The 14,659-nt window shown below is 42.0% G+C and overlaps 1 protein-coding gene across 2 annotated transcripts in view; it reads right to left on the bottom strand.

Moving 5' to 3' along the window:
• The window catches only part of FLT3 (fms related receptor tyrosine kinase 3), a 97,022-nt gene that overhangs the window by 61,779 nt on the left and 20,584 nt on the right, over positions 1-14,659 (bottom strand). The window contains exon 1 of one of the 2 annotated variants that reach the window (XM_081129985.1): positions 583-796. The exons of the other annotated variant lie outside the window; for it this stretch is intronic. The gene's annotated coding sequence lies outside the window, so the exon portion shown is untranslated. Of the gene's footprint in view, positions 1-582; positions 797-14,659 lie in introns of those variants that run through there. 2 annotated transcript variants of the gene reach the window in all.

Here is a 14,659-nt window from a genome sequence, read left to right as displayed (position 1 = left end):
ATTTATTCTTTCATCCAACCGAAACTCAGCGGGGATGGGGGTCGTTATTGGTAATGACTCGCTTTGGGGGAGAAGGCGGGCACATTTGCCAGAGTTCACTCCGTACAGAAAAACCCCAAAAGAGTGAAAGACACCACCCAGAAGCCTACAGTATCCAGGGTCGGTCCCGGCAAGGTCCGGAGCCACCTGGCGCCACCCTCGGGGCGGCCGTCGCGGGCGGAGGGCCCAGCACCCGCGGGTGGGGACCGAGCGCCAGCCTCCGGACGGACCGGCCCGGGGCAGAGCCTGGGCGAGCCCGCCCGCGGAGCCCGGGCCGCCTGTCGGGACGCGGCCGGAGCCGGGCAGCGACTTTAGAGAAGGGGCCGGAGGACGTGGGGTGGGCAGGGTGGGCAGGGCGGGGGCCGTGGGCCAGTCAGGGGCGAGTCCCCAGGGCGCGACAGAGGGGAGGGGCGCTGGAGCGAGGAAAGGCGCGGGGAGGAGCGCGGCAGCGGGGAGACGGAGGTGCGCCCGCGCCCGTGCGCGGCTGGGAGCTGAGGCCGAGCCGAGGGCCGGGGGGCTGCGAGCGGGCGAGCGGGGCCTTACCGAGCAGCAGCAGCCGGCCGCCGAGGCGCGCCAACGCCTGCATGGCCTCCGGAGCCCGGGGTCCCCAGGCCGCGCCGGCCCAGCCCTGCGATGCTGCCCAGAGCGGCGCTCCCCGCGCTTCAGGTGGCTCGCTTAAGGATACGCGTCACCGACCGCAAATTCCCTCGGACTGGTGCAAAGTGAGAGGGGGGAGGATCTCTCTCCGCACCGGCCCGGCCGAGGCACGCGCGCGGAGGTTGGGCCGAGCCGGGAGCGGGCGCCTGGCGCAGCGCGGCCGAGCCCACGTGCCCGCCGTGTCCGCAGCCTGCGCTCCGAGGCGCCCGGGGCTCCCCGGCGGAGGCGGCGGGGATTGGGCGCCGCTCCGCCGGGGCGGTCGCGTGGGCTCGGCGGCTCTGGCCGGGAGGAGGCGCAGCAGGAGCTGCCGCGCTCCCGGGAGTCCCTGAACACCTTCGTTCGGATCCCGCAGGGTGGGGGCATCAGAGGGCCGGAGAGCGCCCTCCTCGCCGAGGGGTCCTTGAGGCCCCAGAACGGAAGCTAAACCCGTGCTACACCCCGGCCGGCGCGCAGGCCAACAGCGGGGCGGGGTCCCCCTGGAGGACCCTGGCCGACTACTGGCTTTCCGCCTTCCCTCCATCTTCTGGGGCGCCCAGGACCCAGTCGGCAGCGGCAGCAAGGAAAGCAGGCTCGGTTTCAATGTCAACCCAGGCAGTTCGGGAGGCGGAGAACCAGCCAAAGAAACAAAAGCAAAACACAGACAGTGCGCCCCAGAGGATGTTTTGAATTATCCGCTTCATAATTCTTGGTCTTCGTTGCATAATATTTCAAGTTGAAAATTATTTTATTTGTTGGTGGTTAAAAAGACCTGGGTGCCAGTTCTGACTCCTCAGTTAACTAGCCCTTTGACCTTCACAAGCCATTTTTCTGTTCCGAGTCCTAATTTACTTACCTTCAAATAAGGGGAGTGGACCAAATGGTTTATAATGTGTCTCCAAATTCTAGGAATTCCATGCTTTTAATATTTTCTAATAAAGCATTATAATTGACAGCGTTCATTCTTGGACCTTCCATCATTTTTCCTTGGCTGTAAAATAATACCCCCTCCCAGGGCATGACAGAAACTTTAAAAGTGTCTACTATGGTGCAGCCATTATGGAAAATAGCATGGCAGTTTCTCTAAAGATTCAAAATAAAAACTGCCATGGGATCCAGCAGTTCCACTTCCAGATATGTACCCAAAAGAATTGAAAGCAGGGTCCAGAAGAGACATTTGTGCACTCATATTCATAACAACATTATTCACAGTAGCCAAGAGGTGCAAGCAACCCAGATGTCCATCCACAGAGAAATGGATAAACAAAATTGAGTGAATGGATAAACAAAATGTGATACATAGCCCAGTCGGTTTGGCTTGGTGGTTAGAGTGTCAGCCCAAGGACTGAAGGGTCCCGGGTTCAATTCCTGCCAAGGGCATATGCCTCGATTGCAGGCTCGATTTTGGCCCTGGCAGGGGTGCATGCGGAGGCAACCAATCAATGTATCTCTCACATTGATGTTCCTCTCTCTCTTCCACTCTCTCTGAAAGGCAATGGAAAAAATATCCTTGGGTGAAGACTAAAAAGAAAGCTATACACACACACACACACACACACACACACACACACACACCATGGAATATTATTCAGCCTTAAAAAGGGAGGAAATTCTGCCCTTACTGTTGTGGCTCAGTTGGTTGGAGTGTCATTCTATGCACTGAAAGGTGACTGGTTTGATTCCCGGGCAGAACACATACTCAGGTTGTGGGTTCGGTCCCTAGTCAAGATGCGTACAGGAGGCAACCAATCAATGTTTCTCTCTAAAATCAATAAACCATTTTTAAAAAGGAGGAAATTCTGACACATGCTATAACACGGATGAACCTTGAGGACATTAAGTGAGCCAGTCACAAAAACCATAGATTCTACTTATAGGAGGCACCTAGAGTAGTCAAATTCATAGAGACAGAAAGTAGAATAGTGATTTCCAGAGGCTGGCAGAGGGGAAATAGAGCGTTATTGTTTAATGGGTACAGAGTTTCAATTTTGCAAGATGAAAAGAGTTCTGGAGATGGATGGAGGTGATGGCTGCACAACAACATGCATGTACTTAACACTATTGAACTGTACACTTTAAAATCGTTAAGATGGAGCCGGGTTGGCGTAGCTCAGTGTCTGAGCATCTGCCTATGATGGAGGAGATGGAGATTTGATTCCCCGTCAGGCTACATGCCCATGCTTCAGACTCCATCCCCAGCAGGGGGCGTGCAGGAGGCAGCCGATAAATAAAGGACCGTCTTTCATCATAGATGTTTGTCTCTCTTCCTGTCCCTTCCTCTCTCTAAAGTCAATAAAAGCATATTGAAAATAAAGTAAAATAAAATTGTTAAGATGGTAAATTCTATGTTATTTGCATTTTACTACAATTAAAAGTTTAAAAAGATTTTAAGTGTCTATCTTAGGTCAGAACTAGAGGAAGAGGCATGAGTTAAGTGAGACATGAAGGAGGCTGGTGATAGGAAGAAAAGTGAGCCAGTGAGCCTTCCAATTGCCTAGATCTAATGTATTACCTTTCACTTATGGCTTGATTGTTGCAAGCTTAAAAAACCTGATGATTCCAAGTGTGCAAAATAGCAGCTTGGGTGAAGCACTGTTCAAGGACACAAAATCATGAAGCTATTACTGCTTTTTCAAAGAATCTTAAATGCAAGGCAGAAGTCTCTGAGAAGTGATGGTAAGGTAGAAATTAGAAATGATTTCTAAGCACACCTGATTTTCTCTGGAAATTGGTGGAGAAAAATAATTCTAGAAAAAGCAAATTTTATGGACTGAAAAATTTTGGAGTATGAGGCATAGGCTACCATTTAGAAGATGAGACAATGTCCATCATTCTTCAAAGTGTGCCAAGAGTCATGCCTATTATGGTACCTAATTTATTCCTCTTGATCACACTCTAAGAAAGGCATCCTTACATTATCTAGAGCCCTAGATTGCACAGCTAGTTATGAACACCCAAGGGTAAAATCTTGTTTCCCAACTCATGATATGAATGAAGGCTATTGTAAAAGCTGCTAAAGGGGCAAGAAGCAACGAGGAGGAATAAGATGAAAGAAGAAATGGGAAGAGAGAAGACTAAGTTTGTTTCTGGGTTGGAGTGTCTTGCTTTAGCCTTACAAATGATACATTTTATCTAGATTCTTACCCCCACGAAGCTTAGCTACTATATAGCTATAAGTAAGTAGTCATTCATCTTATGAACATCTTTCCAGCCTTTAAATTACATAAACATCTCCTTTTCTTCCTGCAAAAATTGTGACATATTTTCAATGGCAACCCATAGGTGAAATGCTTCTATGTCATTTTTTTAAATACAAAGCTTTATATTTTTCTTAAAATAAGGGACAAGCAAAAGGAATATTTGAATAGGAGACCTGTGAATTCAGTTGAAATATCAACTATATACTACAATTTCACACATCTTTTATTAATAGTTTGAACTCACCAATGGGCAAAATCTGACAATACCAAGTGTTAGCAAGAATTCAGAGCAATGGGTAATTCTCATTCACTGCTAGCGGGACTCTAAAATGGTATAAGCACTTTGACAAATAATTTGACATTACTTAAAAATTAAACATGTGCATACCTTACACCCGGAAGTTTTGCTCCTAGATATAAATGCACCCTAGAGAAACTCCTATGCACCAGGAGTGTTCATAGCATTATTATTTGTAATGTCAAAAAATCAAGGACAGCCCAGCCGGGCGTGGCTCAGTGGTTGCTCATCAACCTAGGATCCAGGAGACCGCAGGTCAGGGCACATGGCTGGGTTGCCAGCTCAAGCCCTAGTAGGCGGCATGCAGGAGGCAGCTGATCAATGATGACTCTCTCATCATTGGTGTTTCTATCTCCCTCTCTCCCTCTCCCTTTCTCTCTCTGAAATCAATAAAGATATACATTAAAAAATAAATAAATCAAGGACAATAAATGCCCGGTAACATAAACTGTAGTATATTCATATAATAAAATCTTTTATAACCATGATAATGAATGGGATACAGTTAACTGAAACAACTTGGATGAATCTGAAAAACATAATGTGGAGGAGACAAAAAGCAAATCATAGAATAAAAGAGGTAAAGGGAAAACCAAACAATATTCTCTTTAGGAAGATATTTATAATGGGCATAAAGAAAGTGAAGGAGTATTATCACAAAACTCAGGCTAGTTCTTACCTCTAGAATGGGGTAGAAACAGAAGGAGATTTAGTTACAGAAGGCAAAAGGGATTTCTAAGGCACTGGCAATACTCTATTGTTTTTTAACTTCTGTGATGGGGGCTGGATGTTCACTTTATTATTAATCTTTAAACTATATAATTAGTTTTATATACTGCTGTGAGTAGGATGTATTTCACAATAGAAGAAAATTTAAGTGGAAGTTTAACATAATACTTCCACTTCTGAAGTAGTCTTATCTAAACAAACAATATTTGAATCTATTAAGATCCCAGGTCCAACTACTAATTTATAGGAAATACATGGGACAGTGGATCAGGGTCAACAATGACAATAATAGAGTCAGAAAATTTCTGATACCAGGAAACTTCATAGAATAAATAACCTAGTTCCTTCAACAAAATTCTGCAAGAAAGAAAGAAAGCATTGGAGGGAAAGCCTATACATTAAAAGAAACCTAATAGCTATATCAAGCAATTGCAATGTGCAAAAGGATTTTACTTGGATTCTGATTTAAGCAAGCTGGAAAAAAATATATAATTATAAAAATGTGACCAATGATTTTATCTTTGACCTTAAATTGTTAAAACATTTTTTATGTGTGACAATGATACTGTTGTTAGGTATTTTTAAAATAGTTTCTATCTTTCTAGAAGTGCATGTGATATATTTACAGATAAAATGATAAGAAATGAGAAGGCTGAGGGGCGAGAAGAGGGAATAACTAATGAGTACAAGGCTTCTTCTGCGGTTGATGAAAATGTTCTAAAATTAGGTTATGGTGATGGTTGTGCAACCCTGTAAATATACTAAAAACCATTGCACTGTACAGGAATTGAAATTGACCCTGTGTGACTGCTACTTGTGCTACTTAAGAGAAATTAATTTTGATTGTATTCAATCCACTGGATCTTAAGGTCTCTTTGGAGCAAGAGCTTACCCTGCACCCTATTTTTATTCCCAGCATTCTTCCATATATAACCTGAAGTTAGAATTATAGTGAACTAGAACTCCAAACTCATTATGTTCTACCTAGTTTCCATGTCTTGATAGTCCGTGTTGTTTCTGCTTAGAATAACCCATCCCACTTTCTCACCATTTGCCTTGCCCTTTTCAGTCTGTCTAACTTTATTCACCTTAGATTCATCCAGGACTACTCTATCTGTCTCCTCACGCCACCCCAACTGTGAGTTAGGTAGATCCTCTCATTTCTTTCTTTTAAAATCATTTTTATTTTTTAATTACAGTTGACACACAATATTATATTAGTTTCAAGTGTACAATCCAATGCTTAAACATTATATACCTTGCTAAGTGATCATCCCCAAAAATCTAGTACCCATCTGGCACAATACATAGTTATTACAATATTATTGACTATATTCCCTATGCTGTACTTTACATCCCATGACTATTCTGTAACTACCAATTTGTACTTCTTAACCCCGTCACCATTTTCACCCATTCTCATAATCCCCCTCCCATCTGGCAGCCATAAAAATATTCTCTGTATCTATGAGTCTGTTTCTGTTCTGCATGTTGATTTTGTTGTTTAGATTCAATTGTTGATAGATATGTATTTATTGCCCTATTGTTCATATCTTTTATTCTTTTTTTCTTCTTCCTCTTAAAGAAGACCCTTTAAAATTTTATATAATACTGGTTTGGTGATGATGAACTCCTTTAGCTTTTTATTGTCTGGGAAGCTCTTTATTTCTTCTTCAATTTTGATTCTAAATAATAGCTTTGCTGTGTAATCTTGGTTGTAGGTTCCTGCTTTTCATTACTTTGAATATTTCTTGCCAGTTCCTTCTGGCCTGTGAAGTTTATGTTAAGAAATCATCCTACAGCCTTACGGGAGCTCCCTTGTAGGTAACTAACTGCTTTTCTTTTGCTGCTTTTAAGATTATCTCCTGGTCTTTAACCCTTGGCATTTTGATTATTATGTGTCTTGGTGTGGGCCTTGTTGGGTTCAGCTTGTTTGGGACTCTCTACTGTTCCTAGACTTATATGTCTATTTCCTTCAACAGGTTAGGGAAGTTTTCTGTCATTTTTTCAAATAAGTTTTTAATTTCTTGCTCTCTCTCTTCTCCTTCTGATATCCCCATTATGCAAATGTTAGTACACTTTAAGTTGTCCCAGAGGCTCCTTATGCTATCCTCATTTGGGGGGGATCCTTTTTTCTCTTTGCTGATCTGAGTGGTTGTTTTCTTCTTCTCTATCTTACAAATGCCTGATTTGATCCTCTGTTTCATCTACTTCACTGTTGGTTGATTCTCTATAATGCATTCTTCATTTCAGTTAATTATTTTTTATTTCTGACTGGTTCTTTTTTATGTTTTCTGTCTCCATTTGTATGTTTTCTATCTGTTGAAGTTCTCACTAAATTCATCTACTCTTCCTAAGTTCATTGAACATCCTTATAAACAGTGTTTTGAACTCAACATCTAATAGATTACTTGTTTCCATTTTGTTTAATTCTTTTTCTGGAGTTCTGTTCTGTTCTTTCACTTGGGACTTGTTTCTTTGTCTCCTCATTGTGGGTGCCTCCCTGTGTTTGTTTCTATGTATTAGGTAGAGCTGGTAGATCTCCCAGGCTTAGTAGAGTGGCCTTATGTAAATAGATGTTCTGTAGGCTCCAGTGGCACATCCCTCCCCCCCCCCATCACCCAAGCTGGGCACTCCAGGTGCATTGCTTTCCCTTCCCCCTACCTCCCACCTCAGGTGGGCTGTGTACACCCTCCTGGTATAGTTGAGACTTGATTGCTTTTAGCATATCAATAGGAGGGATTTGCCCCCAGGCCAATCAACTGCAAGGACTGGCTGCAACTACCATGGAGGATCAGCTGTGTAGGAGCCCACTCTACAGAGGGGCTTACTTCAGTGGGACTCTGGTGACCCCTGAGTCTGCCCCTTGAGTGTGTCACTTGTGGAGGATGGTTCGGTGGTGCTTTGATGTGGTCTGAAGCTGTCCACTGGATGCACTGGCTCTGGGGCCTCTGGGGAGGTGCAGGCCAAGGACAGCCACCACCTGTGTCCTACCCAGGGCCACTCGGCATGAACTACAAAGCGATCTGCAGAAAACTGCTACTTGTGCTGGGCTTGGAGGTGCCTGTGAGAGGCCAAGCTGTGAACCAAGGCTGGATGCCACTAGTGCCAAGCCTTGAGCCACTTAGCAAGGGGTACGGGGCATGCCAAGACCAAATGCTGCTTGTTTTAGAGATTTTAGGAAAGTCTGAAGCATCAGCTGATACAGGCCATTTGTATGGAAAAGCCACTGGAAATAGCTTGGTGGGCCTGAAAATTGGGTGGGGTGGGGGAGGGGGTCTTAGGGAATCACCAAGGCTGAATGAACAGTTTAAGCCAGGTTGATGGAAACTCAGGTATGGTGCCCACCTGCCAGCTTTGTGGAGAGAAGGCTCAGGAAAGGCAACAGCCTCTGCCAGCACTTCTGTCTGAGAGAAAGCTGCCCCTCCAGCTCTCACACTAATGCCAGGCAATTCATTTTCTCCCTGTGTCCCTGGTGCCTTTTAAACTGCTGCTCAAGTGCTGGAGCTCAGAGTGAGTGAGTCTAAGTAGTCCCTGCATGAGCCCTTTAAGAGAAACACCTGGGACTCCAGCAGTCTTCTGTCTCAGCCACAACCCTGCTGGTTTTTACAGCCAGAAGTTTTAAGGATTTCTCTTCCTGGCACTGGAACCCTGGACTGGGGGGCTTGGTGTGTGGCTGGGACTCCCTCACTCCTCAGGAAGGAACTTCCGCAGCAGAGAAATCCCTCCTAATTTTTATCTGCCACACGTGGGTGTGGAATCAGCCCCTTCCGCTTCTCTGCCCCTCCTACCAGTCTCAATGTGGCTTTTTTTTTTTTAAACGAAGCCTTCATTTGACTATTTATAGTACAGTGATTTTGTATCTTAGCTGGTAATAAGTGATGGTTATGTATTAAGTGAGAGAAGACAGATATAATCTCTCTTCCAGATATCACCTCTCAGAAATCAGGGCTGATTAGATTTTAAGAACTAGAACTGCATCTCCTGGTCATGATGTAGCAGTCATCACCCTGAGAACAGGAACAAGACAAAGAAAATATACAGGACTCCGATTCTCCTACACAGGTGCACATAAAATTAGCTTATTATTGACTACATTTTGAAGCAAGCCATTTTGATTTAATATTTAAATAACAAGCTGTTTACTATTAAAGCAGAAGCCACAGTATGACAGTACAGCTTTATCCATAAACACTTCACACAATTATATATTAAATGCTATTTTTATGTAAATAAGCACCCCTACTTTTTCTAAAATATGAGATGTGCTACCCTACTGTAAAAGCAAATGAGGGGACTAAGATTTTTTCCTATCTAGAGCTGGCTTAGATTCAAGTGAAGCCATTAATGTCTTTAGGGACTGTTTTGATATGTCACTTCACAGTTTTGAGACTAACACCCCTAACGTTTACCTAAAACCTAAAAAAGGGGTGGGAGCATGTGGGATGTGTTCAGGCAATTTTTAAGTTGAGACTAGAATTTCCTCCTAAAATATACAGGCACTAATGTTAAATGCCAGTAGCACAGGCTTAGAAAGAAAAAACATTTCCTAAGATATGAAACTGCCAAGAAGTTGTCATTTACACTCACCAACCAGTGGTATTTTTTTTTTTGTTTTGTTTTGATTTTTTTTTTTTTAATTCCTACCTCTAAGCCATCAAATACAACTAAATAGTTCAAACCATAATGATCCAAAGGTCTGAAACCTTTCCTTGCTTTGGTGAATATTTGGTTAAAATAAATCGGTATTTTATTCCACAGGAATTTTTATATCAGAGCTCTCAAATCATTTTTTTAAATCCAAGGATATGTTTTTATTGATTTTTAGAGAGAGAGAGAAACATTGATGTGAGAGAGAAACATCGATCAGTTGCTTCCAGTCCGTGCCCTGACTGGGGGGGAGGGGAGGCCGGGTTGTTGAACTCGAAACCTAGGTATGTGCCCTGACTGGGAATCAATCCCACAACCTTTTGGTGTATAGGATGACACCCCAACCAACTGAGCCACCTGGCCAAGGCTAGTTATAATTTTGATATGGTTGTAGGAGGATTTAAGTACTGCTTTAACCTACACTGTCATCTTAACCAGAAATAATCCTCTTATTTCTTCTATGTATTGCACTGTATGCTTGTCCCACTCTGACCCACACCCCACTGACAGCCCTAACTTTTATTCACACTTGTATTCCTAGACCTTGACACAATGACTAGCACCGGGTGTGCTCTCAAAAGTTATTAAATATTTCTTGCATGACTTATTAATCCAGGTTTCTAAAACACTTGTTAATACAGAAATTCCCAAACATACACAAAAGTAGAAGGAACAATACAATGATACCTGTTTACATCACTCATGATTATTTTGCCATTCCTAGGTATGGACAGAGTTTAAGAGCAGAGTGTTTGGGGATAGTGCTTTAATTAAAAAAGGTTGCTTCATTGAGAACTTCAATCACTGTGGCAAGCTAGTAAAAAGATACTTTGGAGCAAGTTTTTTTGGGGGTGGGAGTTGTCTCCAAATCAGAGCAGGCATTTTCAAATGGACAGACAAAAAAAGAAATAGTTATTCTTCATTCCTCTTTCAACCAACACTTATTAAATGCCTTCTATGGGCTAGGCACTGGAGTTACATAGGCAAGAAAGACAATTCCTATGTTCAAAGAGGTGTGTAATCTAATATGGTTTAACAGTAACATAAACAAATACTTACACCAAAGTGTTTTGAAGACTTTGATGGAAACATGTGCCAGGTCCCTATGGACAGTATGGTTAAGTCTCTACAAAACATTCCCTCCACCCCTGGGCCCTAGAGCCCTGGCTTTACCTCCCTGTACCCCTCTCAAATTCTACTTAATTTCCCTGAATTCCATATATGGTGGAGCAAGGAATATGGGCATCCTTCTAGCTCTTCATTGCTACTTACACACCATTACCTCTTTTTTTTTTTAAATCCTCACCTGAGGACATTTTTTCCATTGCTTTTCAGAGAGAGTGGAAGGGAGAAAGAGAGAGAGAGAGAAACATCGATGTGAGAGAAACATATCGGTTTGTTGCCTCCTGCAGGCACCTGACCAGGGCCGGGGATCACCTGCAACCAAGGTAATTGCCCTTGGTGGGAATTGAACCCAGGACCCTTCAATCCACAGGCTGACGCTCTAATCACAGGCTGACGCTCTAATCACTGAGCCAAACTGGCTAGGACACATCATTACCTCTTTCTCTGCTTTTTTAAAAAAGGAGTATACATGTTTAATGCAAAAAAAAAAAAATTGGGAAGTACACAGTCATACACAAATACCTGTGAGTACCAACTAGTAATTATTACCAATTTGATGTTAGGCCATCCAGATTTTTCTCTCTATATATGTATGTACACAGAGATTTTTGAAAATTAATACAGTATTAAAAAAACAAGATCACATTATACATGCTCTTTTATAGCTTACTTTTCAAAAAAATCAAATGTTCATGTTGATTTTTCTACAAAATTATTCTTAATAGTTAAAACTTTCATCATATGGATGAATCATAATTTGTGTAACCAGTCCATGTTGTTGGGCATTTTATTGATCTTTTTATTTTAGTTAATATTCAGATTGGCTGCAAATTTTAGAATTTAGTTTTTTTAAGCTTTTGAGCTCAACTTACAAATCTTATTTTATGTATAAATCTAATATAGTTTGTGTTGAAATTTAAAAGACTCATTTTCATTTGTACTGAATTAATACTCAATCATCTTATACATTTAAATTATTAATTTAAAATTTATTATTAAATCTCCCTAAACTTTCAACACTTTTTTTTTTTTGCATAAACCTATAACACTTTTTTATTCAGGATGTTTTTTCTATATTTTAGTTGTAATTCCAGTTTGGTCCTGGGAGAGTGTCAGCGTAGCTTCCACTCAATTAGCTGCCATCTTGAAAACACCCTTACTTTGATATTTATAACCAATATTTGGTTGGCCTTCTTGCAATGATGTTAGCCAATGTGAAACTTTCAACACCTTTACCAAATTCTCTTAGACATTTCAAAATATAAGTCACGCATTTAGTAAATGTATTACTCTATAGTAATTCAAATACCTACTGAAGTCTAATCAAACTTCCTCAGCATTTAAGGAGTATTTACATGCATAAGAAGGCAAAACTTATAGATTTAATTATCAATTTCCTTAAACAAACATTGATTACAAATTTCAGTAGTTAAATATGGTTATTTATTTAAAAATATAAGTTTACTATGTAAGATTCTTTTACACATCAAATATCTCGAATCGTGCATAAAACAAAACTGCAACAATTACAAAATTTATACACCTGTATAAAAATATTAACATTGTAATTTGACATCAATTTTTTATCATCTAACAACTTATTTTTGCACTTTCCCAGACTTGCAAGTTTAGTTATCTAAGAGAAGTTCAGGTTGGCTGTGACATGCATTTAAGATCATAGATTATAGTTTTGGCATCAGGAGATGAGACCCAGAGTACACCTGCCAGAATAATTCACACAGGCCAGTCTTTATTTGTCCAACTGCTTCTTTAAACCATTTTTAAAAAATTAAAATACAGTACATTATGTATTCCTCTTAGCTACTGCCAAACTTTTTACAATTTACCAGTTCATTCTATGGTTACACCTTGAAAATCCTTTACCTATGAAATCTTAAATTTCATATACCAACCTAACAGCAACTCTCAACCCCTCCTTGGTCTGCACCTTAATTCAAGTCTAATTAGATTCGTGTAATTAATAATCTTCTGGGTAAGTCTGGAAGGTGAGCCTCAGCAGACTTTCAAAGGAAGGAGAGGGTCAAATGTGGATTGATAGAAATATAAAGGACCTATAATCAATCAAGATGACTTCTATGTGATAGCCCTATAGTGAGAGTTCAGTGGAGAAGTCAGATCATCGTGGAAAACTCCTATTGGAGTACAGTGAGAGATGAGTTAGTTAACAAAAGGAGGGGGGTTGATTTTATATGAGGGCTTAACTTTGAAATGGGAATTAGGTGTCATTCTCAGAGCAGCACAAGTTTTCATGCTAGGGAAAAGCAGCAGAACTGCTTAAACCTTGCCAGTTACATGGAAAAATCTTGAAGGCTGACTAACCATCACTTGCCATAAACAAAACTATTCCTGAGCACTGAGAGATTAAAGATGGTGGTGGGTTGAGTGGAAGCTACACTGACACTCTCCTGGGACCAAACTGGAAATACAACTAAAATATAGAAAAACCACCCTGAATAATTAACTGCAACTGAAGACAAGTTGGAGAGCACTCTCATAACCAAGGAAGAAAGTGGAGACCACATAGAGACTGGTAGGAAGTGCAGAGGTTTGGGAGGGCTAGCCAGGCTCCCACAGGCAGCAGCTAAAGGTCCAGAGGAATATCTTAGCTGTGGGGGGTTTCCACTGAAGACTCTGGGGCCTAAACCCTAGGCTGGGCTTCCCAGCCAAGAGCACCAGAACTGAGAAAGGTGCCCACATAACATCTGGCTGTGAAAAGCAGCAGGGTTTCTGACGGTGAGGGAGAGATGGCTGGAAATGCAGGCACCCTCTTAAAGCAGCAACACACAAAGTTTCATGTGTAGCTACTCACCTTGGGCTCCAGCAGAGGGAAGCCAGAGTGGACTAGAGCTGTGTTAGGAGAATCTAGGGTTGTGGGCTCTGAAGATTGAGCTCAGAGGGCACCTCTCTGGATTCCTGTGCCAAGTCATTACCCCATGCTGCAGAGGACATCTTTCTCAGGCAACATTTTGCTGCTTTTGCCTGGGTAGGGAAGCAATTGCCCCACCCTGTGGAGTTTCTACAGTCTGAGGCTCATTAAGAGAATCAGATTAATCAGCCTGCAGGCAGAGGCAGACCTCAGAGTGCTTTGGGTCTTTGCCTGATCTGCTCCTGGACCTAAGCCTTGGAAAATCAAACTTTGGTGTGCATCTTGGTCCTGACCAAATGCACCAAGCCCCAACAGAGGGGACCTAAAGCTGTGGGCTGTTGATAGCTCCAAACAGGGTATTCAAAGCCAGTCACAAACAGTATCTGACATTGGCTTGCACCAGAGACCCTCCAAAAAGACTGAGAGTCCTAGCAGGCCTACCTAATACATAGAAGCAAACCCAAACGGGCAGCCAAAATGGGAAGACAAAAAAACAAGCCCCAAACGAAAGAATAAGAGAAGTCTCCAGGAAAAGAGCTAAATAAAATGGAGATAAGCAATCTCTCCGATATAGAGTTCAGAATACTGATTGTAAGGATGCTCAACAGCATGAAGAAAAATATGGAAACTATGAAGGAACTTAAGTATGACATAGCAGAAATAAAGAATACGTTGGAAGGAATAAACAGCAGATTAGAGGAAGCTGAGGATTGGATCAGAAAATTAGAAGACAGGGTAGAAAAAAATCAATCAGAGATTAAAAAAAAAACACCACAATTAAAAAACAGGAGGACAGTTTAAGGGAGCTCTGGAACAATATGAAACTGCAATATTCACATTATAGGAATACCAGAAGGGGAAGAGAAAAAGCAAGGGATAGAGAATTTGTTTGAAGAAATAATTGCAGAAAACTTCCCTAACCTGGTGAAGGAAAAAGTCCCAGAAGTTCAGGAGGCACAGAGAGTCCCAAGCAAGAAGAACCCAAAGAGGCCCACACCCAGACACATCATAATTAAAATGCCAAGAATTCAAGACAAAGAGAGAATCTTAAAGGCAGCTAGAGAAAAGAAATCTGTTACCTACAAAGGAGCTCCCATA

The sequence above is a fragment of the Miniopterus schreibersii genome, assembly GCF_964146895.1.
Source record: "Miniopterus schreibersii genome assembly, chromosome: 2".
Classification (NCBI taxonomy): Eukaryota; Metazoa; Chordata; class Mammalia; order Chiroptera; family Miniopteridae; genus Miniopterus; species Miniopterus schreibersii.
The sequence above is the reverse complement of the archived record's forward strand: the minus strand, read 5'-3'. Positions and strand labels throughout refer to the sequence as shown.